The sequence below is a fragment of the Macrotis lagotis genome, chromosome X (genome assembly GCF_037893015.1).
Source record: "Macrotis lagotis isolate mMagLag1 chromosome X, bilby.v1.9.chrom.fasta, whole genome shotgun sequence".
Lineage (NCBI taxonomy): Eukaryota > Metazoa > Chordata > Mammalia > Peramelemorphia > Peramelidae > Macrotis > Macrotis lagotis.
This window is the reverse complement of record NC_133666.1, coordinates 528,607,538-528,631,960: the sequence shown is the minus strand read 5'-3', so window position 1 is coordinate 528,631,960 and position 24,423 is coordinate 528,607,538.

Genomic DNA, 24,423 nt, shown 5'->3' with positions numbered 1-24,423 from the left:
TAATTCCTTGCTGTTTTGTTTAAAGAATATTTAAAAGTTTTATTCTGATATAGCTAATATTCTCTAACTGCAAGTTCATTTCTGAGGCTATTTTTATCTAAAACAGACAAATGCTATGCAGAATACAGAAATAGAGGGAAATACCATAGGAAACAAGAGAAGATCTCAAAAGAAGAAAAGAAATAGTCAAAGAAAAACTTGTTTTCTTATTAGGGAAAAGATAATCATAGGATTTTGTGCTAGCAAACATAAAGACTAAGGTGTCCTTAATCTTTCAATCGCTCTTTTTGCTTTTGCCAGTGGACATGCAGGAAAAAAGATGCAGGAAACATTTGTCTTCACAAATCTCACACAGGAGGTATGAGAAAATCAACACTGGGACTTTTCTGAGATTAATGAAAAGTAGTCACAGCCTAGCGTCATGAAGGGAGCTTTAGGAAGGGACTTTTAACTTAGCCAAGGGTGGGAGCTAGAGAAAAATCTAATGACTTCACCACCAAATCAAGTATAATCATAGAATCTTAGAGCTCATAGAGGTCTTCTACATTCTACATTCCATTCTCTTCACGATGATGAGGAAATTGAAGCAGAGAGGTTGAGGGACTTTACTAAAGTCATAAATAAGTAGGACTAAAACTGGGGTCTCCCTCCCAGTCATTCTTCTTTCCACTACAACAGAAAAAAGGAAAAAATACTCTCGTCTTTTACTACTGATATTGAAATCTAAGTGATTTCTTCACAACTCTGTATTTTAAAAAACATTAGGATAAAGGGAAAAAATAGGTATGAAGCAAAGGTGCAGAGATGTTTGGTAAATTTTCAGTGTCAGCATTTACATTTTAGAAATAAACAAATTAAGGGGCAGCTAAGTGATGCAGTGGATAAAGCACTGGCCCTGGAGTCAGGAGTACCTGGGTTCAAATCCAGTCTCAGGCACTTAATAATTACCTAGCCATGTGGCCTTGGGCAAGCCACTTAACCCCATTTGCCTTGCCAAAATCTAAAATAAATAAATAAATAGGCAAATTGCACAAGCAACACGATTTATTGTTCTATTAATTGTCTAGATTTAAGAAAGCAATGGAAGGCAGAGGATTTGGAAGCCAAATTTTTAAAGACAATGCTAAAAATTTGTTTTTACACATAGCTGTGAAAAAAAATTTTTTAAAGTAATGGAAAAAAATGGTGATAACTCAAATTATATTTGAAAATATATTGCATGCTTTTGAGAGATTAGGTGGAGAGCCAGCTATTAAACATTTACTATCTCTCCCTTTGTATGGGGCAAAATGAGCCAAGTAGAATTCTTATCAACTGGGCAGTAAAGGGAAAGTAGGTCCATGAAGTTACTGCATATTTCCTTCTTATGAAAGTCATTGATATTTATTCACAATAAAATGATTTTTGATTGTTTGATTTTTTCATTAAAGTAGACATCCTAAATGCTAAATAGCTCTTTGTTAAATCTATTTAAATATTACATATATTTAAAGATTTTTAAAGTATTTTAGAAATATTCTTTAAAAGCATTCCTTCCATTAAAATTCAGACAAGTGCTTCTGCTAATTAGTTCAAATCTATCAGATTTAACTGAATTTGAAAATTATTTCTAAATAGTTCCTAGGACAGTTTTTCTAGAGTAAATAACTATAGATCCTTTTGTCTTCATATATTTAATTTCCAAATTTTTCTTTATTCTAGTGGTCAATATTAAATGGCAAGGTCTTCTCAGTAATTATAGATAGTTCAATTTCCAGACATCTTTTCATTTCCCACCAGCTGCTCTGCTTGGATGTAACTTCACAAACACCAATGCTTTCACTCATTACAAGTTCATCACTAGAAATTTCATCATCATAAAGGTTGTTTCATTTTAGTACTTGCCACCTTCTCTTACCTTTCCTCTCTAATTGGAGGGTTGAAAGGTAAGGAAAAACAATCCTTTTAAAGCCACCCTTCAGAGAGGGCTCAGAATTTCCAGTCAATTTTTCCTTTTCAACCATCTGTTCTGCTTGGTTTCAACTCCACAAACATCAAACCCCAGACCAGGACATCTGACTGATTGCCTCTTTTCTGTTTTCTCTTCTATATTGTCTTTTCCCATGGAGTTCACAATCTAATGAGGGGGACAACAAACAAACAAATGTACAAATAAACTATATACAGGATAAACAGAAAATAACTAGTGGAAGAAAGGCATTACAATTAAGGATTGGGAAAGGTTTCCTATAGAAGATGGGATTTCAGTTGGAACTTGAAGGAAACCAGAAAGGAAACTAATCCAAGTAGAGAAGGAAGAACATTCCAGGCATGGGGGAGACAGTCAGAAAAAAAAAATACCTCTACCTTACTTTAGGAAGTAAAATATAAGAAGCCTGGAAAACTAATGTGCAGCTAGTTTAGGAAGGTTTTGAATGCCAAACAGAGGATTTTGTAAATGATGTCCCTGGTGCTGACAGGAAGTCATTGGAATGTAGTGGTTTGTGATGGGAGAAAGTTATTATAAAGTGAGAAAAGTTGCCTGACAAAAACATTTTTCTATGTAGAGCTACCCAGAAGTCCTAGACAGACCATTTTGGGGTCTTGAGAAGTTTTAATTTCAATTTGAGAGATTTGCAATTATTGTTCCTGAAGTCTAGAAAGAGGGTTAGATGAAGTTGTGTGTGATAATTTTCTTCCAAGATTGGGATAAAGATAAAGGACAAGATAAAGATCATTAATATTTAAGTCAATAAATTTTTACTATGACTATAATATAAGGGCAAACCCAAGGTCTCAAAGAAAAAAATGACTAATATAATATTTATTTAGAACTTGCTATGTACCAGCTACAACAAAGTTCTTTACAAGTATTATCTCATTGGATCCCTAAAACAACTCTGGGAGGGAGGTACTATTATTATTCCTATGTTACAGATAAGGAAACTAAAGCAAAAGTTAAGTTACTTGCCCAGGGTTACACAACTTGTAAAGTATCTGAAGCTAAATTCCTGTCTCCAGGCCTCATGTTCTATGCAATAGGTGCATGAGGATGGGCATAAGAGGACTGGAGAGGGCAATGTGGGAAGAAGGATTTCAGATAATGACTTTTGCTATCTGTGTTTCAGTTGCTGGGGGGTTCAACCATGGAAAGGGACGGGGGTGGTAAGTAGATCTTTGGTGCATAGCCTTCTTACTAGGGAAGCAGTGATCTTTAGAAAGGTTACTCTTAGACTCCACAGATTCAGATTTCACTAAACTGTTCACCTTTCTTCTTCATTAAAGTGATGACTCCCTTGATTCACTGTCTCCTCCACAACAAGGCAACTCATCCTTTCAGAGCAGCTTTAGTTTCTTATAGCATTAGGAGACCAATTCTTTTTCTCTTCTTAAGGTTCACAAATAAGGGGATTAACCAAGGGTCAATTAGTGTCTGGTCTCCATTTCTGACTTCATAGAACCACAAAAACATGTGGTGCAGCAGAGTGTAATGCAGTGGACAAGAAGTGGACTTAGGGTCAGAATGTCTCCAACTTTTCCTCATTCTGTCATATTCTGGCATTGTGACCCTGGGCAGGTCATTTAAACACAATTCCCCAAATAATGAAGACTTTAAGTTGGGGAACAGTTAAAGAGATGAATTCATAGCAGAGGTTTCCTCACTGGAGAATTCATTATATCAATAAAATCACAGCTGGGGATTTTTTTAAGTAAAGAAAAAAACAAAAAAGACATTGATTTGTATAAAATGCTGATTGAGAGATTTCATAAGTGTTTGACCTACCTTACACTTAAATAGAACAACAGAGGTCAAGATAGGACCTAGAAAAAGGATAGGTTTCATTGTTAGCAATATTCTGTCACTAGATATCACAAACTACCAATAATGATAAATAATAATTGAGGATTCATGAGAAAAGTTTTTTAAATTATATCTAATCATTTATTATTCTGAACATTTTCTCCATATCTTTCCTTAGATGTATTTAATGATAAAAAAAAATTCTCATGCTTAGCTATTTTGATGAAGTTACTGGAGGATGGGGCTTAAGTAGAAGTGTGCTAATTCCCAAACTACCAACCATATCTATGGAAAGCCTAGCGGCTTGGGCCCTATAACCAAGAAGTCACTATCCAACATGTAGGAGCATATCCTAATTGCAGATCAAATATTTAAGGGAATAAGTATCCTGATAAGCATTTCTAATGCAATTCTAAAAAGTGACAGCAAATGTCATACTTTGTATGAAAATACTATTGTAATATAAATGTTAAAAGAAGCAAAACCTGAAGGATTGATTGAAATGGATTTTTTCTGAAAGTTTGAATCAAAACTATAATTCATTAGCATATAATTCCCACTTCCTATTTGGAAACCAGAAATATTGATGATATATATAATGATACTGTATCCAACAGAATCATTTAAGTCTCTAAATTCAGAAGCATGAAGAAAATTTGTGTTTTCTTTGTAATTCGTTGGAGTCAAGACAGGAGGGTTGGGATAGTCTTCACCTTTTATTTAGGTGTTATGATTCAGATAAATTTTGAGAGTACCGACTCTGAACTCTGGATTCTGAACTGCTTTGGAATTTATGTTCCACTTCTCATTTTTCAGCTCCACTATTTCTCCCGGTGGAAAGTAACCAAAATAACCATTTCCTTCCCACCCCACCCCCCAAAGATCTTAGAAGTCACATAAGAAAGATGAAATGACCAACAATAGTACTCAGGGGGAAAGGGAAAAACTAAGAAGACTCATGTGTTGGTATTAATACATCAGTTTCTCTTTCGACATTCAAAACTCAAATGAATATCAGAACCCACACACTGGGAGCAATTAGGATTTTGAACACTGTTCATAAGTTTAAAGAGTCACTACAGAAATAAATAGTCTTTTACTTAGAGGATGCTCTGCAGAATAAACAGGTCTGACATGACAACAACTAGTTCTCCCTGGTTCAACCATGACCATTTCTTATGCAAGGCAGCTAAGGCAACCAAACTGGGTGAGACATCACAGTTTCCCCAAGTCATCCATTTGGCTTAGAAGTACTGAAATGAGGCCCAAAGCATTTCCAATTCAATGCCAGCTGCACAGTTACAAACACCAAATGGTGGATCCCTCCTGATGTGACTTAACAAAGAAAGGAAGTTTGCTAGTGGGAGAGGAGATCTGTTCTGGTAATGCTCTGCAGTTCATTGAACTCTGAGGACGTCATGATCAATAAATATTTACTATATCTTGTCCAAGCATATGGTAGAAGCTTTGTACCTCCACCACATGCTGAGAAGGGCGAATGGAAAACAAAGACCCTGACCTTGGGGAGCTTTGGATCTAAAGAGCAACTTTTAATGGAAATTATAATCTTCCTGGTTCAAAATAAAATCCATCCTCTCACTGAAAGTCAGATTAAGTCACCCCTTATCTCTCTTTACTGATTCACAGGATAAATTCCTCCTTATTTTCCACAACTGTCTTACCTAGCACCCATCCCATATAAACTCACAAAACTGCAGAAGGAAGAAATGAAGTTCATGGAGAAAGTTTATCATAATCACAGTAGTCAGAACTAAATGGGAAATTCCTATTTCCTCAATTATACATGCAAATAGGGTTTATATTATGAATACACAGGCAGTTAGTCCTTTCTTTTTCTAGGACTTTCTTGCCTTCTCCCAGATGCACAAGGTTCTTCAGGTGATGAAACATTAACTAACGCCACCTGACAAAAAGGTGGCTATTTTCAGTGCTATTGTTATGGCAACTGGAGCTTCTGAAAAGGTTATTAAGGAAAAGGCCACCCCGTTAAAATCTATGTCAAGTTGTTATGGCAACTGGAACTGAATTTGATATAGAAATCTCTTTCCTTCATGGCCATCTCCCTCACCTCTTTCCTCCCCACCCCACCCCCAATCTTTTATTCAGTTGGTCATTCAGAACTACTAAAATTATCAATACTTCTCTATCCCCATTAGGTCAATCAATATTCAAGTTGTGGAAAATAAAACAGCTTTTAAAGAAAAATGTGAATTCACACAGCTAAATACATTTCTGTATTCACTACATATTAGATATAATATAATGAACAATACATAAAGACAGAAGGAAGGAATCACAAGATCACAAACCTTCTCAAGGAAGAGACTTCAAAGGTAACAGTTAATCCAGTTCCCCCTTTTTAGAAATGAGGATGCAGAAGCACAGGATCACACAGGCAAGAAGCATAAGAGGCAGGATTTTAGCCTATGTGGTCTGGCTCTAGAAATAGTACTCTTAGGAAAGAAGGGAAGAAAGGAGTAAGAAAAAATTAGAGGTAAAAACCTGTATATTTATTCATGGTAAAATATAATTATAATTGACACTAATTTATCTCCTATCTGTTTGAAATAAAGGAAAGAGTACATTCTCCTTTCTCCCCATCAGTTCCTAAGAAAGTAGATTCTAAATAAGTCATTTTGATTGAATTGAAGAGACACCTTTCTGTTATTAACAAAATTAGTCCTCCTAACTAATTAATATTAATTCAAAGCTAATCTACCATTTAAAAAAGGCCAATATTACTACCTCAGATACCTTCTCTGAAAGCAAGTGTTCCCCAAAGAGTCCTATACCTAGATTCAGGAGATAGTTTGTTATTAACAAAACATAATTACACTGAAAATGATCCTTGAAAGGATGCACATGTCAAAAATATTTATTGTAAATCTTTTTTGTACTGATAAAGAATTGAAAATTGGAAAAATCCATCAACTGGAGAATGGCTAAACAAGCTATGAAATATGAATGCTATAGAGTATTATTGTTCTGTAAGAAATCATGAATGGCCTGATTTCAGAAAAGCATTGGAAGACTTACATGAATTGATGCTGAATGAAGTGAACAGAACCAATAGAACATTAACAACAAGATCACGAACTGATCAACTATGATCATTGCACTCCTCCCAGTGATCAGGGACAATTCTGAGAGACTTGTTATGGAAAATGTCATCTACATCCAGAGAAATAACTATGGATTCTGAATGCAGAGCAAAGCATACTACATTCACTTTTAAAAAATTATTTTACTTTTTTTCTTTCTTTCTCATGTTTTCCCCACTTTGTTCTACTTCTTTTTTCACAGTCTGAGTAATATAGAAATATGCTAAACATGATTTTACATGTATAACCTGTATCAGATTGTTTACTGCCATGGGGAGAGGGGTGAGAAGGGAGGATGATGGAAAAATGTGGAACTCAAAAGCTTACAAAGCGCTGAATGTTGAAAATTATCTTTGTATGTAGATAGAAAAAAAGAAGAGAAAAAAGAAAGCAAAGTGTACTGTACAAATAAAGTATGCTCATTTTTTAACCTTAAAAAAGGAAAGAGAATGATCCTTGAAAAGATAGGAGGAATATATCCACTGGCCCCCAGGAAAAGCTTGAGTTTGAGATGAAGGAATTAGAACATTGTGTAAAATAAACTTCAGGCTTACAAAGGAAGTAGACTCTAGTTTGAGACCTGATTGGTTGGTAGGACTAAAGACAAAGGTCTTTTTAAAAAAAAATAACTATTTTATTTGTTTTCCAATTATATGTAATTGTAGTTTCTACCTATCATTTTTGTAAGGTTTTGAATTTTATAATTTTCCCCATCCCCCTTCCTGCCCCACCCCCCAGAAGGCAATCTGATAATCTTTACATTGTTGCCATGCTATACATTGATCAAGATTCAATATGTTGAGAGGAAAATCATATCCTTGAGGAAAAAATAAAATATTAGAGACAGCAAAATTATGTAGTACATAAGACAACTTTTTAAAAAATTGAAGGCAGTAATTTTTGGTCTTTGTTTTAATTCCCCAGTTCTTTCTCTGGATACAGATGGTATTCTCCATCTCAGACATTCTAAAATTGTCCCTGATTATTACACTGATGAAATGAGCAAGTCCATTAAGATGGATTATCAACCCCATGTTGCTCTTATGAAGTATAGTACTCTGCTGGTTTTGCTCATCTCACTCAGCATCAATTCATGCAAGTCTTTTCAGGCTTCTCTCCTGGTTTTCTAATAGAATAATAGTGTTCTTTTTTTTTAAGTTTTTGCAAGGCAATGGGGTTAAGTGGCTTGCCCAAGGCCATACAGCTAAGTAATTATTAAGTGTCTGAGGCGGGATTTGAACTCAGGTACTCCTGATTCCAGGGCTGATGCTCTATCCACTGCACCACCTAGCCGTCCCCAGAATAATAGTGTTCCAAAACATGAATATGCCACAATTTATTCATCCATTTGCTACCATAAGCAGAGCTTCCATGAATATTTTCAAGTAAAAACAAATAATGTTTTTAACCTTTTTCATGATCTCTTCAGGATATAGACACAGTAGTGATATTGCTGGATCAAAAGGTATGCACATTTTTATTGCCCTTTGGGCGAAATTCCAAATTGCTCTACAGAAAGGCTGGATCAGTTCACAGCTCCACCAACAATACATTAGAAGACACAGTCAAATTCTATGCTCCTCTCTGAACTTTCTTTTTTCTCATCTTAGAGACTGAAGGAAAGTATGGTGAATTCTTCTTCTCTCTGAAAAGAAGCAGATTGAATGGCAGCTTTTCTCAAATGACAGAAAAAAGAAATCAGATGTTTGTCTTCTCTTTCCCTAAGATTCAGAAGTTCATGTGGCTTCATTTTCAAAGGTAATCTGATGTTTTCTTCCCTTCAAAAATGTTTGTTTGCCTAGTATTTTTATACATCATTTTGGTAGATTTACCAAATTTGATTGCTTTATGTTTAAATGAATTAATACCTGAACTATCTGATAGATTTGCTCGGTATATTACTCTTAAGAATTCTATTTATACTCTATATGTCATTTTGGTAAAATATTGATCAATTTTAGTAAAAAATACATATAAAATATAAATAGAATTCTTAATAATATATTGAACAAAAATTCCTCCCCAAATCCACAAATTTATTAGTCTTCATTAAATCTCTTCCTCCCTTCCTCAGTCTGTCTCTGTTTGTCTCTGTCTCTGTCTCTCAGTCTCTCTTTCTGTCTCTGTCTCTGTCTCTGTGTGTCTCTCTCTCTCCCTGCCTCCCTCCCTCCTTCTCTCCTTCCCTCAAAAAATTGCTCGATTCTGAGATACCAATGGTGGAGTTGTGAACTGATCCAACCATTCTGGAGAGCAATTTGGAACTATTCCCAAAGAGCAGTAAAACTGCATATACCCTTTGATCCAGCAATAAATATCACTATGAAAGTCTATATCAAAGAGATCATGAAAAGGGGGAAAGAGCTACATGAACAAAATATTTATAACAACTCTTTTTGTAGTGACAAAGAATTGGAAATTGAAAGGATGCTCCTCAAATGGGGAATGGCTGGACAAATTATGATATAGGAATGTGATGGAGTACTTTTTTTCTGTAAGAAATCATGAGTGGGTGGACTTCAGAAAAGTCTGAAAAGCCTTGCATGAACTGATGCTGAGTGAAGTGAACAGAACCATAACATTGTACACATTAACAGCAACATTGCAAGATGATCAACTGTGATGGATACAGTTACTCTAGGTCATCAAGGACAATTCTAAAAGATTTATGATACAAAATGTCATCCATATCAAGAGCAAAATCTATGGAGTCTAAAAGCATACTATGTTCACTTTTTTTTAGTTTTTTTTTTTGCAAGGCATTGGGGTTAAGTGGCTTGCCCAAGGCCACACAGCTAGGTAATTATTAAGTGTCTGAGGCCAGATTTGAACTCAGGTACTCCTGACTCCAGGGCCGGTGCTCTATCCACTGAGCCACCTAGCCGCCCCCTAGGTTCACTTTTTTAAAATTTCTTTTTAGATTTTTCTTTCTCATTTTTTCTTTTGTTCTAATGCTTCTTTCATAACATGACTAATATGGAAATATGTTAAACATGATTGTAAATATATTTCTCAATTCCATGGGGAGGGGGAAGGGAAGGGAGAGTTTTAGAAAAATGTGGAACTCAAAAGCTTACAAAAAAGATGAATGTTGAAACTATCTTTGCATGTAATTGGAAAAATAAACTACCATAAGCATAAAAAAACTATTTACTGAGGTTCAACTTGTCTAATGTTCTGTTCTCTCTAATAATTTTTGGTTAAGGGTGGCTAGGTGGTGCAGTGGATAGAGCACTGGCCTGGAGTGAGGAGGACCTGAGTTCAAATCCGGCCTCAAACACAATAATTACTTAGCTGTGTGGCCTTGGGCAAGCCACTTAACCCCATTTCCTTGAAAAACCTAAAAATAATAACAATAATATTAATAATAATTTTTGGTTAAAAAAAGAAAGAGAAAGTGTTTGTCTCAAAAGGTAAAAGACAAAAGGGAAAAAATGATTTAAAAGTGCTCTAAATGTAGTTATGTCTGTATATATCTGAAGTGTTATTGGTAAAACCAGAATGAGAAAGCTCAAAAATTAATCAAATAATGTGTGATGCATTCTAAAAATGTTCCTGTTTTATTTTCTTTTTCTCAACAGCATTTTCACCCTAAAATGTGTGAACTGTGATGATGTTAGCATCTGTTTAGACTATGCCAATATTGAGATTATCCTTTCCTTCTCCCCACTTTTAACATTATTTGGAAAATCTCCACCTCATCCAGGCATTTGCTTTCATAAAAAAAACTCATGTAAATGAAGAATTTTTAAAGCAGCCCCCTTCTAAGAAGCTCAAAACAACTCAGAAATTGATTATTAAATCACAGAACATCCAAAGGAGAAGTTTAGTGTCTGATATTTCCCTTTGCTTCTAGATAGATAAAGACATAGTCTACCCAACAAGGGTTCAAAAATGCATTTCATGATTGTGTATTACTTAATTGTCCAGGGACACTACATGGCATTATGGTAGACTGAGTGAACATTAATAAACAGCAACAGAGAGGGAATGAGAAAAGCCAGTGCCTATTGTTTGTTTGTTTTTTTAACCTCAAATGGTAGTGGGCTGGACTTGGAGTCTGGAGGTATTGGCTTCAGGTCCTGCTCTTGCCACCTACTAGCTTTGTTTAATCATTTTGTAAGTTGAATCTGACTCATTATGATCTTATTTTCTTGGCAAAGATCTAGAGTGGTTTGCCATTTCCTTCTCCAGTTCATATTTTACAGATTAAAGAACTAAGGCAAACAGGGTTAAGTGACTTGCTCAGGGTCATACAACTAATAAGAGTCTGAGGTCAGATTTGAACTTGGGAAGATGAATCTTCCTGATTCCAAGCCCAGCACTCTAGTCACTGTGCCATCTAGCTGCCTGACCATTTATTGGGGATATTTGTATTGGCAAATTTGTATTCTAAGCAAAAATGATCTGAACCTGACCACCACTGAAATTCCTTACAAATAATGTTAAAGTCAGGGCAAGAGTCTGGACTCTTTCTTTTCCAATTGACTGGTCTGCATCAGAGTAATATGAAATACCCACACCATTAAAGAATCAGCAATGAACCTGGAGTCAGGAAGCCTTGAATCTGTATCCTATATCAGAAACTTACTACCTCTAACCTGGTATAAATGACAGCCTCTCTCGGCCTCAGTTTCTTCATTTGTAAAGTGGAGAGAATAATCACAATTATCTCAAAGATGAGAAGGAAATGAGCTAAGGTATGTACAATTCAAGTCCAACTTCAGACACTAACTAGCTGTGTGACCCTGGCCAAGTTATTTAATACTTGTTTGCCCCAGTTTCTTCAATTATAAAATGGAGATCATAAAAGCACTTATCTCTCAGAGGTGTGAAGATCGAATGACATCATAACTATAAAGTGTTTCACACATAAAGGCATTATATAAATGATAGCAATTATCATTATTATTAAAGTATTTAACAAACTTTAAAGTGCTATTTACATTTTAATTGTTATCCTTAAAGAGAAGTAGAGGTGCTAGAACTTAGAATGTGCCAGAAAATGGGCTAAGGGCTTCACAAATATCTATTGTTCCTATTTTACACTCATCTATTTCCCAGTTGTGCCTAAGGTGGTCCCTACATCCCTAATCTGAACGACTGAACTGCCTTAAGGATTATAGTTCATTATTTGTAGATATGATATAATGAATTGAGACTGTCAAGTGGAGGCAGCTCTTCAAATATGGTTTGTTTTAAAGCTTAAAAAGTATTTTCCTCACTATAGACTTATAAGGCATGGTTCTGAGCAGAACAAAAAGTAATTGCTATTTATAATAATAGCTGTCTTTCAAATCAAAGTGAGGGGTATGTTATGCAAACACATCCTTCTCACTTGCCTTTTCCAGAACTGTTTCACCTCAAGGATCTGAAAGGAAACAGGACTTCTGATGATGATCTGAATGCTGGGGGAGGCTCTTGCTTTTGATTTTGGTTTCCTCTCCCAAATCAGCAAGCCACCCAATATTCCAGTAATGCTGGACAAAGTGCTAGTATGTGATATTTGGTGACAAAGTAGAGACACACAGTATGTACAAACCTGTTTCTCAATGGTCTAAACCACATTATCTGTTCTCTTCAAGAATAAAGAATGAAAAACAAGAAAGTGGGTAGTCTAACTATTATTATTCAGAGTTAGTAATTGGTTATTACTCAGCATCCAGGTCTTCTGTCACTGACTTAAGAGTTAGAAAATCCAAATTTGAATTCTGGGTTACTCATAGGACTTTCAAGGGGGGAATATTGACAATAGCTCATTTTTTTCCTATTTAATTGTTTTATGTAAAGACCACCTGTGGTTCTATTCATAATCTCTTTCCTTTTTTAATTTATTTATTTTATTCTGAACTTAAATAAAATAAGCATTTCCATAATAATAGAACAGATAAAGGTGATAATATATGAAACTGCAAATTGTAATAGTTAACTTGCTATTCCACTTAAATATATATAATGGTTATTGTGTTTAAATAATAAAATTATATCACTTATATAATAAAATTATCATATGACTTTTTTCTTTTTTCTTCTCTAGTGTACAGATTGCAAAACTTGAGTCAGGAAGACTTGAGTTCAAATTCTTCCTCAGATATTCTCCAGTATTACAAGGCACTTTAGCTCCACTAAGCTTCAGTTTCCTCATATGTAAAATGAGGGGTTTGGACATGAAAGCCCCTCAGATCCCTTCAAGCTCTAAACATGTGATCTTATTAGATAATGACTTAAGGTTCATCAAGTCCTTCCCTCATAACAAATCTGTCAGATAAGAGTGGAGGTATTACTCAATTCATTTACTTTGCATAAGACACGGCTAAGATGCCCTATGAATGCAAAGATAAAATATAAAAATAATGTTTGCCCTAGAGGCAGTTAGGTATTGCTATGGTTAGATCATCAGTCCTGGAGTGATGGGGACCTGAATTCAAATCCAACCTCAGATACTCACAAGTAAATACAAAGCTTTCAGTTTCATAATTCCATCATTAGCTTTAACTTCTCATTCTTGCTGGCCCCACATATCTGACTATTTGCCTAATTTTACTTTTTCTACCACTAGAACATCTCTCATTCCAGACTTCTCTCCACTTTGTACAGTCACCATCTTAGTTCATGTCCTCATCACCTCTCACCTCCAGACAACTGCAACATCTTCAACTTGTTCCCCATTCAAATACATCCTGTTATCAAAATAAATGTCCTTAATGGTAAATCTAAATATGTCACATTCAATCCAATCCAATAAAAATTTATAAAGTACCATGTGCACCAGGCTGGGCAGCTAGATGGCTCAGAGAGTTGAGTCTGGAGTCAGGAAGACCTGAGTTCAAATATGACCTCAGATCCTAATCACTTAACCTCTATTTGTCTTAGTCCACTGGAGAAGGAAATGGCAAATCACTTCAGTAAGTCTGCCAGGAAAACCCCTGGACGGTATAGACCTTAGGGACATGAAGAGTCAAACTTGACTAAATAACTGAACGACATTTGCTAAGCACTGTGCTAAGTGCTAGGTCACAACTAATTTTTTAAAAATAATGGTTGACCTCAAGAAGGTTCTGTTCTAATATTAGGAGACAATATATAACAGAAGGCAGGAAAGGATGGGGGGTGGGGTGGAGACCGGGGGTACCTGACTCAGTATACAATTGAAACCACTTAGGGCAGCTGATGCATACTGGAATAAGCCCAGCTTCCTCTCTCAATTTAAAAAAAGTCACAGAAGGAGTTTGGTACCCTGCCCTCCAGACCTCCAATCAGAGGGATGAGTAGACTGAGGGAGGTAGTATCTATAGGGCTTAAATTAACAACTAGACTGATGAGATTAGAAGTGAAGAACTTAACCTGGGAGAGATGTCTTGTTCAGTGAAAGGGCATTGTTAAGTCAGTGTTTTGGAAATAGCAATTTAACAACAGTTGAACCCTACAGAGCAGTATATGCAGAGTGGAATGCTGTTGACTCCTTTCAATCATGTCTGACTCTGTGATCTCATCTGAGATTTTCTTGGCAAAGATAATAGAACGGTTTGCATTTCCTTCTCCAGTTCATTTTATAGACAAGGAAACTGAGGCAAGCAGGGTTAAGTGACTTACCCAGGATCATCCAGATAATAGCTATCTGAGGTCAAACTTGAAGTAGATCTTCTTGACTCTAGACCCAGTTTTCTATCCACTCTACTGCCTTAGCTGCCTGGAAAAGTTAAGTGGAGTTTATTTACTAAAAAAATAAATAAATAAACCCAAGTGATCTTTGCTACAAGATTAAGTACAAACTTCTTCTTTGACTTTTGAAGACCTTCCCAACATGGTCCCAGCCTATCTTTCCAAATTCATTGTACTCCCCATCCAAAGCTTACCATCTCTTTGTTCTTTTATACAAATCACTCCATCTCCACCTCCCTGCATTTACAGTAATTGCCCCACCCAGTCTAGAACACTTTTTCTCTTCATCTCTACCTCACAGACTTCTTTTCTCCAAGATACAGTTCATGCTTTTCAAAATGAAGGACAAACAACAACAATAGCTGGTCCCTGTGCCTGGAAGCTCTTCCTCCTCATCTCTGCATACTGCCCTTCCTGTCTTCCAAGTCCCAAACAAAATTCCATCATCTACAGACCATCTCACTCTTTATTATTTCATGAAAGTCTGTTTTTCTAAGATCATACAGCTCATCATTTCTTACAGCACAGAAGTATTCCACCACAATCATATATCTCAACTTGTTCAGTCATTCACCTTTTCCCAATCTCATTTAATTCAGATGCCTTCCCCTCTCTCAGTTATTTCCTGTTTATACTGTTTAAACAGCTTGTTTGCTTATTACCTGTCCTTTTAGACTGTGAAGTCCAGGGTTCAGAGACAGTCTTTTGCCTTTTTTTGAATACCCAGAGTTTAGCATAGTTACATGAACATAGTAGGTGCTTAATAAGTGTTTATTGACTGACTGACCCATAAAACTAGTTTGCAGACAATGGAGAGCATTTTAGGGAGGTAGTATAAAATGAGAATGTCAAAATAAAGGAAAGACAGCTTGTAGGAGTTTTTAAAAACCAGAATAAGTATTCTAGAGGTAAAAAGAACCTCTTGAAGATTTTTTCAGAAGTGAAATGGCATTATGAAGTCAATGTTTTAGAATAATCACCTTGGCAACTGTGTGTAACATGCATTAGAAAGGGGAAAGGCATGAAGCCAATTTGGAATGTATTGAAATCATCCATGTGAAAGGGGATGAGAGAGTGGACTAGGATAGAGATCATGAATGAAAAAAAGAGGATAGATGTAGGAGATCAGAAAAATTGATAGAATTTGGCAACTATATGCAGTTTAATTCAGTTAGTTAATATGAGACAACATTTCTATCACACATTTAGGTTTGCCAAGTTTTTTATATGTCACTTCATTTGAGCTTCACCACCCCATACAGTACTATATTTCCATTTTACAGATGGTGAAACTGATGCTCAGAAAGGTTAAATGGCTTGTCTAGAGTCACTCAGATAATAAGTACTAGAGGAAAGATTTGAACTCAGAGCTTTCTGACTCAAGTCCACCATTTTTGTCTAGGATTCCAGATACACAGTGCTAGACAGCTAGATAAAGGTAAAATGGTCCCTGCTCTCCAGAAGCTTATATTTACTAGGAATGGTCTTGTAGGAAAGGAAGAGTCAAGGAAAATTCCAAGTTTGAGAAACTGGGTAACTGAAAGGAGGGCAGTGTCTTGGGGAAGTTGAAAGAAGATGAGTTTAAGAGGATATATAAGGAATTCCATTTTGGATCTGACAGATTTTAGAACTGTCCTTTAATGATGAGAAAACAGACCCACGGAGAGGTTACAGAGCTAGTATGTGTCTGAAATGGGACAAGAGTTATTTTAAATATAGCAAAGGTTTTCCTTGTTTCCAAACACCAAGAAAGTAATGAAACTTCCAAAACAGCATAATCTAAAATATGCGAAAGATAAATGGTGAAACTCATTTGTGGCAAATTGGTGACATTTCAGATTTTTCCTTAATGTGCTAATGTTTGCACAATTAACATGCAGATGGGCCAGATTCCACCTGGCAAAAGTTTTTCTCTTGATAGAAAATTAGGAGCCTTTAAAAGCCAAATTAGTTTATTTAAATCTCTAGGATACAATTTGGAATATCGTTGCACATTATCAGTGTATTAAATGGGTAACTCCCACAACATGTCACGTCTGAATGCCATCCAAAATTTTGACATTTCATTCAGAGCAATGATCCCATCTTAGAGAACTCACTATCACCCACAACTGGGTTGCCTCCATGATCTTGAATTGAAATATTCCAACTCTGATTATAACCTCTATTATCTTTTCCCATCTTCTCTTTCTCCTTCTTAGAACTTCCCTATTTCTATTGACAACACCATTCTTCTAATCGCCAAGTGTTCCAATCTTAAAATCATCCTTGCCTCTTGCCTTTCCTTCCTACAATCAATCATCAAATTCTGTCAGTCAATCTAGCTGTACAAACTTTTGTCTCCATTCCCTTCTCTGTATTCATTTCAGCCTCATAATTTTATGAAATATGTACTATAAAAATTATTATCTTCATGTAACAGATGATGAATTTGAGGATCAACTATACTAAGCTACTTGATCATAGTAAGAATAGCTGGTAAATCTCAGAGGAACCCAGAGTTTTTTTAATTTCACATTCATCTCTCTCCGTCTTCTCTTCCAAATCAACTCTACACTGTCCTCTGCCCTTGAATCCCTTGTTGCTTTCCAAACCTTGGTTTAGCCCAACCTGATTTCATTCACACTTAATGATGTTTCAGAAAATCCCATAGTTATGTCTCATCTCACCACTGTATGACAAATCTTTTATTCACCTCTAATCAATTCTATCATATTGCTAATAACAGGCACAATTACAAAATTCTTATCTTTTCTTTTTTAGTCTTCTACTTACTTTCCAACAAAGCAGAGATCCCGGATCATTACTTTAGTAGAAAATAGAAGATATCTATTTGAGGGCACTTCTTCCTAACCTACATACACTGCAAAGCTTTTCTACACCAGTCCCTACTATTCTCTTTCCTTTGAGGTAGAGATGGTGAGGCTATCCTTTTTCTTACCAAGGCAATTTATTTATTTATTTGTAATTCCATCCCCTTTCATCTCCACTATGAAACTAGCTCCCTTCAGTCATCATCAACTTCATCATCATTATCATCATTGTCTCTCTCTCTGGTGTTTTCTTTCTCTGTTTCTTTGTCTCTGTTTTTCTCTTTCTCTCCGTCTCTCTGTGTCTCTCATCTCTCTGGGTCTCTGTCTCTCTCGTCTCTCTCTCTCTCTCTCTCTCTCTCTCTCTCTCTCTCTCTCTCTCTCTCTCTCTCTCTCTCTCCCTCCCTCCCCCCCTAACTTAACTGCTTCCTTCCTTTCTATAGCAGATATACTTGTCACTCTCATCTTTAAGAAACTCTGCCATTCACCAAAGTTGTTTGATCTTGTTGCATCCAGGTCATTTTGTCCCATTTATTTCTTAACCTCTTATGATCTGACTTCTGATTCCATCATGCAACTAAAACTACTCTCTATAGCATTACCAGTAATCACTTACATGGTAAACTCAATAACCTTCTATCAGCTCTGATTGTACTTGAACTCTAACTTTTGGATAGCCACTTCTTTCTTATTTTCTATGATGTCGTTCTTTCCTGGAACACTTCCAACTTATCCAATCATTGCTCAGTCTTCTTTTTTCTGCATCATTCATTACCTACCTAGTAATCTTTAATTTTCTTTTATCTTTTCTCTATGATCTTTTTCTTGGTTATCTCATGTTTACAATTGTTATCTTTCTGTAGATGACATTAAAATCAATTCATAGATCTTTCTCTTGAATTTCAGTCTCATGTTGCCATTTGAATGTCCTATATGCACATTAAAGTCAACATGCCTCCCTAAAAGAACTCAACTTCCAAAATCACGCTGTACCTCCAAACTTCCCTATTTCTCTTGAAGGTACCACCTTCACTACACTCTGGTTCCCTAATATAAATTTATTCCCAACTTTTCTTTCTCCAGCAATCCTTTATCTAATCAATTGTCAAGTTTTATCAATTCAACCAACATTTCTTACAAGTATCCTCCCATTTCTTCTCACATGTCCACTTTCCTAATTCAAATCCATGCCACTTCACTCCTAACTTATTACAATATCTCCTTAATAGAACTTCTTTCTTCCAATCTCAATTCTTTTCAACCTATCCACACAGCTGCCAAGTCTTTCTGTGACATAAGTCTGATCATATCACTCCTTTCCAAAGATCTTCCCTGTTTTCCTTTTGCTTTCAGAGTCAAATGTAAAGCCCCTTTCCGGTCTTGCTCCAATCTACTTTTCAAGACTTTTTCCCAATGACTTCATTTGGTTTCATTTTTATTTAAAAATAAGAAAACATTCCTTATTCCAGCTAAACTGTTTAACTGACTTTCCCAGAACTCAATACTCCATCTTCCATCTCCGTACCCTTGTTTAGGCTTCCCCTCCTTTACAAGGACACATTTCTTCCTCACCTACCTCTCCAGAATCCCTAGCTTTCCTCAGGATTGCATCCTATAAGAAAATGTTTTATATTCTTCTAGTTGTCAGTGTTCTACCCCTCTTCAAATTATCTTGAATTTAATTACCTAGTTGAATATAGCATAGGTGGCAGGTATATAGAAGACCCTTACATCTGTTGAATTTAATTATTCATCCATCTTAAATAAGCATCCTACCTCTTTAAAAGAACTGTCAATGGACTGGAAAAAGACAGGTAGCATGAGTAATCAGTCAATTAGAAAGCTCAATAAAGTGCTTCAACACCCTACTTTAGCACACTAAGGCCATGAATAGTGTCTACCTATTCAAAAATATATTGTCAGACTAGCCCATTAGAAGATTAGGAATTCCCTGAGAAAACCTGTGCAATACAGACTACTTCAAACCCATGCCTGAAAATACATGAAGTGTTTGTATGTGTGTGTGTATATATATTTCTGTATGTCTTTCCTAGGCTGAGCCATCACAGACACATGTGTCAATGGGCAACTTTGAGATATTTTTTACTTTCCCAGGAGGCCTAAGCTAAGAGCTGCCCTGGGGAAATGACTTGTGTTTCATCCACCTTGTGACCCATTTTCCATCTGAGACTGACAGAAGTATTTCTGCTACAAGTGACAGGACTGAAGACTGCTCAGTGAAGTGGGTGATGAGTTATATTAACAAACTTCCAGAGGCATTTAATTTTCCTCAGTCGGGTTTTTGCAGAAAGAACTTTGTTTAGAAGTACCACATTTTATTGCTCTTGATGGCAATTTAGCTGGGTGAAGAAATGCAGCTGACCCAGTGGGCCTTTCAGAGGAGTTTTCTCTAGAGAAGCTGAGTTGGTAATGGATGAGCTCGTCAGAGGAAAGGATTCCCCTGAATTAATTCCCATCTGTTCTGAAACTATGGTTGTTCCTGATGCTGAGCCATCCTAAGACATTCAATTCAGCATGTGAAAAAGCCCCCAAGTAGGCTCCAAATCATGTCACATCTTCCTCTTATCTAACTGATACAAGCCATTAGCTGTTTTGATTTGTTTTGTTTTCCAGGGGTTTTCTCTCTTAACCTAAGTTCTTTGTTGTTTGGGCAGAAACATTCCATTCAAACTGTATGAAGCCTGAAAGGGTCTTTGGATTTTCCAACATATTGAAAATAGGGTACACTCCACCTCTTCCCTCAAAATCAGAAGGATCACTATGCTTTGCCTCCCCCTCACATCACATCCTTCCTTGCCATCACTCAGAGCTCTGATGGTTCTCAGTATGAACCTTCCCTCTCACATGCCTATCTTCTGACATCCCTAACCTTTCATACTCACCCCTAAATCCAGGAGGTTGGAACAGATCTATGCTGGGAAACTAAAGTCACCAAAAAAAAACAGGCTTATGAACAATTTTTTTTCTATTACCTTGTATTTTTCTTGAGAACTGGAATGGAGCATCAAAATTCACAATTACTGAAAGGCTGAATTCCAGACTCACCTAAATGGATTTCTCAGCTTTTCTAACACATGAGCCCTTTTTCTTTCCAAAGTGTTAGAAGATGTGCATTGAATTTTTCTTGGCAGATGTTTTAAATTATCCCTTAGAGAGAGAGGGGGAGAGAGAGAGAGAGAGAGAGAGAGAGAGAGAGAGAGAGAGAGAGAGAGAGAGAGAGAAACAGTTTACTTCAATGGAAGGAGTCTTCCACTTGTAGATTTGAATTCCATTTTCATTTTATTATTTCATTTTATTCAGTTCTGGTATTTAATAAGCTATGTATCTTTATCATAGCAGTGCTCTCATTCTCAGTTTCTTATAGTTGTACAACAAGTTGTTCAATAATTTTCAATTGTGTTCAGCTCCTTTATGCTGAGGAAACTGAGACAAATGGGATTGAGTAACTTGCCCAGTTATACATGCAGTAAATGTCTAAAGTCACATTTGAACTCCAAACCCAGAACTCTACTCAGTGTGCCACCTAGCTCTCCCCTCCCATAGTTATAAAGTGGGGCAAACATCTGCCCTATATTATAAGTTTTCTATGAGGGCTTTGAAACTTATAAAGTAACATATAAATTGTCTATTATACCTGCATATATGTTATATGTTAAATATATATCTACTAGAGGTAGCTATGTCTAATGGATAGAACCCAGACCTACCTGACATTAGCTGAGTTCAGGTCCTGCTTCAGACATACACCACCTATGTAACCCAGGCAATTTACTTAACCTGTTAGGGCCCCCAGGAAATTCTCTAATGCTAGGAATTGCAGAGCAGGTTCAGTTCTGCATCTGTGAAGGGAGGTCTAAGGTCTTTATAAAGGTAAAATCACAGATCTGGTCCAAAAAAAAGGAAAAGAAAAATGATAAGTATTACCTCTATTACTTAACCTAATTATGTTGATTTTTTTAACCTCATTTCATTTTAAAGTAGATTGTGTCTTTAATTGGGAGGAAAACAAATTATAGAAGGTGACCTAGTTATTCTGAAAGAGATCACCTTTCTCCCTGTCTCTCTTTGTGTGTCTCTCTGTCTCTCTGTGTCCTCTCTCTCTCTCTCTCTCTCTCTCTCTCTCTCTCTCTCTCTATATGTATACATATATATATATATATATATATATATCTTTTTTTTTGGCCCAAGCTCTTGTTAGCAGTGAGCCTGCTAAATATCTATCATGGCCCTAATTGAGCTAATTGATACCTGTTTGCATCCTTGATGCTTAATGTGGCCCCTATGGAAACAAATTCAGACAAAATAAAAGGTCTCCAGATGAAGTTAGGGCTGAAGCACCCAATCTGAAGAGGAAATAAGGTTTACAACCTAGGAAGCATTCTTGATTCTTTACTCTTATTGCCCCCATCCATAGCAGTTGTCAAGCATTAGCATTTCTATCCCTAATATCTTTTTATCCATCCCCTTCTCTCCATTTTTGCAAAAAAAACTATTATAGTTCAGATCCTTCACAAGCTCTAACCTGGCATATTTGTAATAGCCTTTTTTCTGTTGAAACCTTCAGAAACATTTTGGATACCATATGTTTTTTTTTAATTACCTCAATGTCCCAATATATTCCTTCTGCTTTTTGATTGTCTTAAGGATCTAGTTAGCCTCTTCTCTCACCAAATTAACCTCTCCCCTCTGCAATCCAGCACCTCTTCTCTCCAAATAGCTGCTATATTGATTTTCTAAATAATAGGACTTCTATATCACTCCATTGTTTATAAAGCTTCATTGGTTGGTTCTTTATTGCTGCCAATACAAAATACAAAGTCCTCTATTTGGTATTTACAAGTCTTCAAAACCCCCAATTGTCTTATCAGTCCTGTTGACTTCCCTTCACAAACTCTACCTTCCAGAAAAACCATCTTATTTAATTTTCTCTAGACATGAAATGCCATCTTTCAACTCCATGATTTTGCTCAAGCTATCCCCTATGCCCACAATACTCTCTTCTCATCTCTGTTAGGACCCCCTAACTCAATTTAAGGCTCAACTCCAGTGCTGCTACTATAAAAGAACTTCCTTTATTTCTTTTGAAGTGAGCATTTTCCCCTTGAAATTGCTATTTATCTTTTTTTTTTAGTTTTTACAGGGCAATGGGGTTAAATGACTTGCCCAAAGTCACACAGCTAGGTAATTATTAAGTGTCTGAGGCTGGATTTGAACTCAAGTCCTCCTGACTCCAGAGCCAGTGCTCTATCCACTGGCCACCTAGCTGCCTCAAAATTGCTATTTATCTTGTGTTTACCTATCTGTGAACATGTTTTCCTTCAGTAAAATGTAAGCTTTGTGAGGACAAATACTATTGTTTTTCTCTTTAGAGTCTCAGCTCCTAAAGCAGTATCTAGCATATAGTCAAAACTTAATAAACTTGAATGAAAAATTTAGCTGAAAATGAGTATGGGGAAATAGGACAAACTCTATTCATTCAAGATGGAGAAACATGGAGAGAGTTTGGAAACTGCTCCTGGGAAACAGGACTGGTCCATGAGTAGATATTTTGCTTTTTGCTTTCCATGAGACTGAGGGCAACCTCTTTCCATGGGTCTTGCAACTGGAACTACTCCTTCTGGAAACATACAGGGGGTAAAGGTCTCTTTCAACCACAGAGGGGAAATGATATAATGAGGAGGGGGAGGAGAGGCGATCCAGAAAGCTACCTTTCCCTTCCCTTAGGCATTGTAGATGCAAGAAACTGGCTTAGGGGTTGGATCTTATTTTGTTTGTCTTTTTGAGTTCTAAGTGAAGGGAGTAGAGTTCCAGATCTGAAATTTCAAGTCATGATTAATGGGGATCCTTGAAGTCCGAGAATCTAGATATTGCATCCAATCGAGTAGGTAAGCCATAGAGAAGCCAATATGTGGAGACAGCTGCAAGAAAGGAAAATTATAAAACACCTGACACACAGGAAGCAGGAGTCCAGAGAAATAACACTCACAAAAACATGCCTTGTTACCAATAATGCTTGGAAAATGGGTTCAGAGTTCTTTAAATCCTATTGCCAGCCAGTTCTCCTAGGAACTTTTGCTTTTGCTTGATAGTACACTGATGATGACTTATAGATGAATATAATGCCTCAAAAGACAGGCATACCTATTAACTCAAGTGACTAAAAAATGCATATTAGATTTGAGGGGGAAATTCTTAATTCAATATAAATATGTAAATTTTGTCACCTGGAGAATATCAAAATTTATTCAACCAAAATATCATTTTTATCATTAACCTTCATGACATATACTGAAGAATGATAATAGCGTGTGTCTTATTTAAATTCAAATGCCTTGAATTTCAAAAGTCTTGAAATTGAGAAGTAGAAAAAGCAAAGGACAGAATAAGACAGAGAACAATTCAGTTTACAGTAAGGAAAGAATAAGAGCAGGAGTAGAAGGATCTGCCTGATGAAGAGTCATAAAGCCTCTTTAATTCCCTCCTTTGCACCCAAAGGCAGGGAAAAGGTAGGGAATAAGCTGTGTGCTGCTTCAGGTACTAGTCTCTCTGGGAGGAAAAAAAGGATTAAAATAAAATATTTTTATGAGTTTTTCTCCATATTCTTCCCACTGTTAGAGACCAAGACAGGTTGGTTACAAGTTTTTAAAAAGTCCAAAATTACCTTTTTCCTGACTTCTCAGTGCCTTACTTCTCAGCTCCCCTGAGTAGTTGAGAACAAAATCATACTTTCCCCATTCCAATCTTCATACTCGAGTTGAAGACTACAAATGCCAGAAGAATGGGTTCAAATCCCACCTGTGGTCCCTACTTATGTGAACTTTAGCAAGTCCCTATCTGGAAGCAGGCTGGGTGGATTGATGAATAGAAGATGTAGTTTTCTTGAACTCCTGGACAGATATCACAGTAGGGCATAATATCTCTCCTTTTACTACCCAGAATTTTCTCTATACTATCCAGAATTTTCTCTAGTCCCATTCTTGATCACTCACATGTGAGATACAAGAAAAGAAATCTGTATTTTAAGAGATTG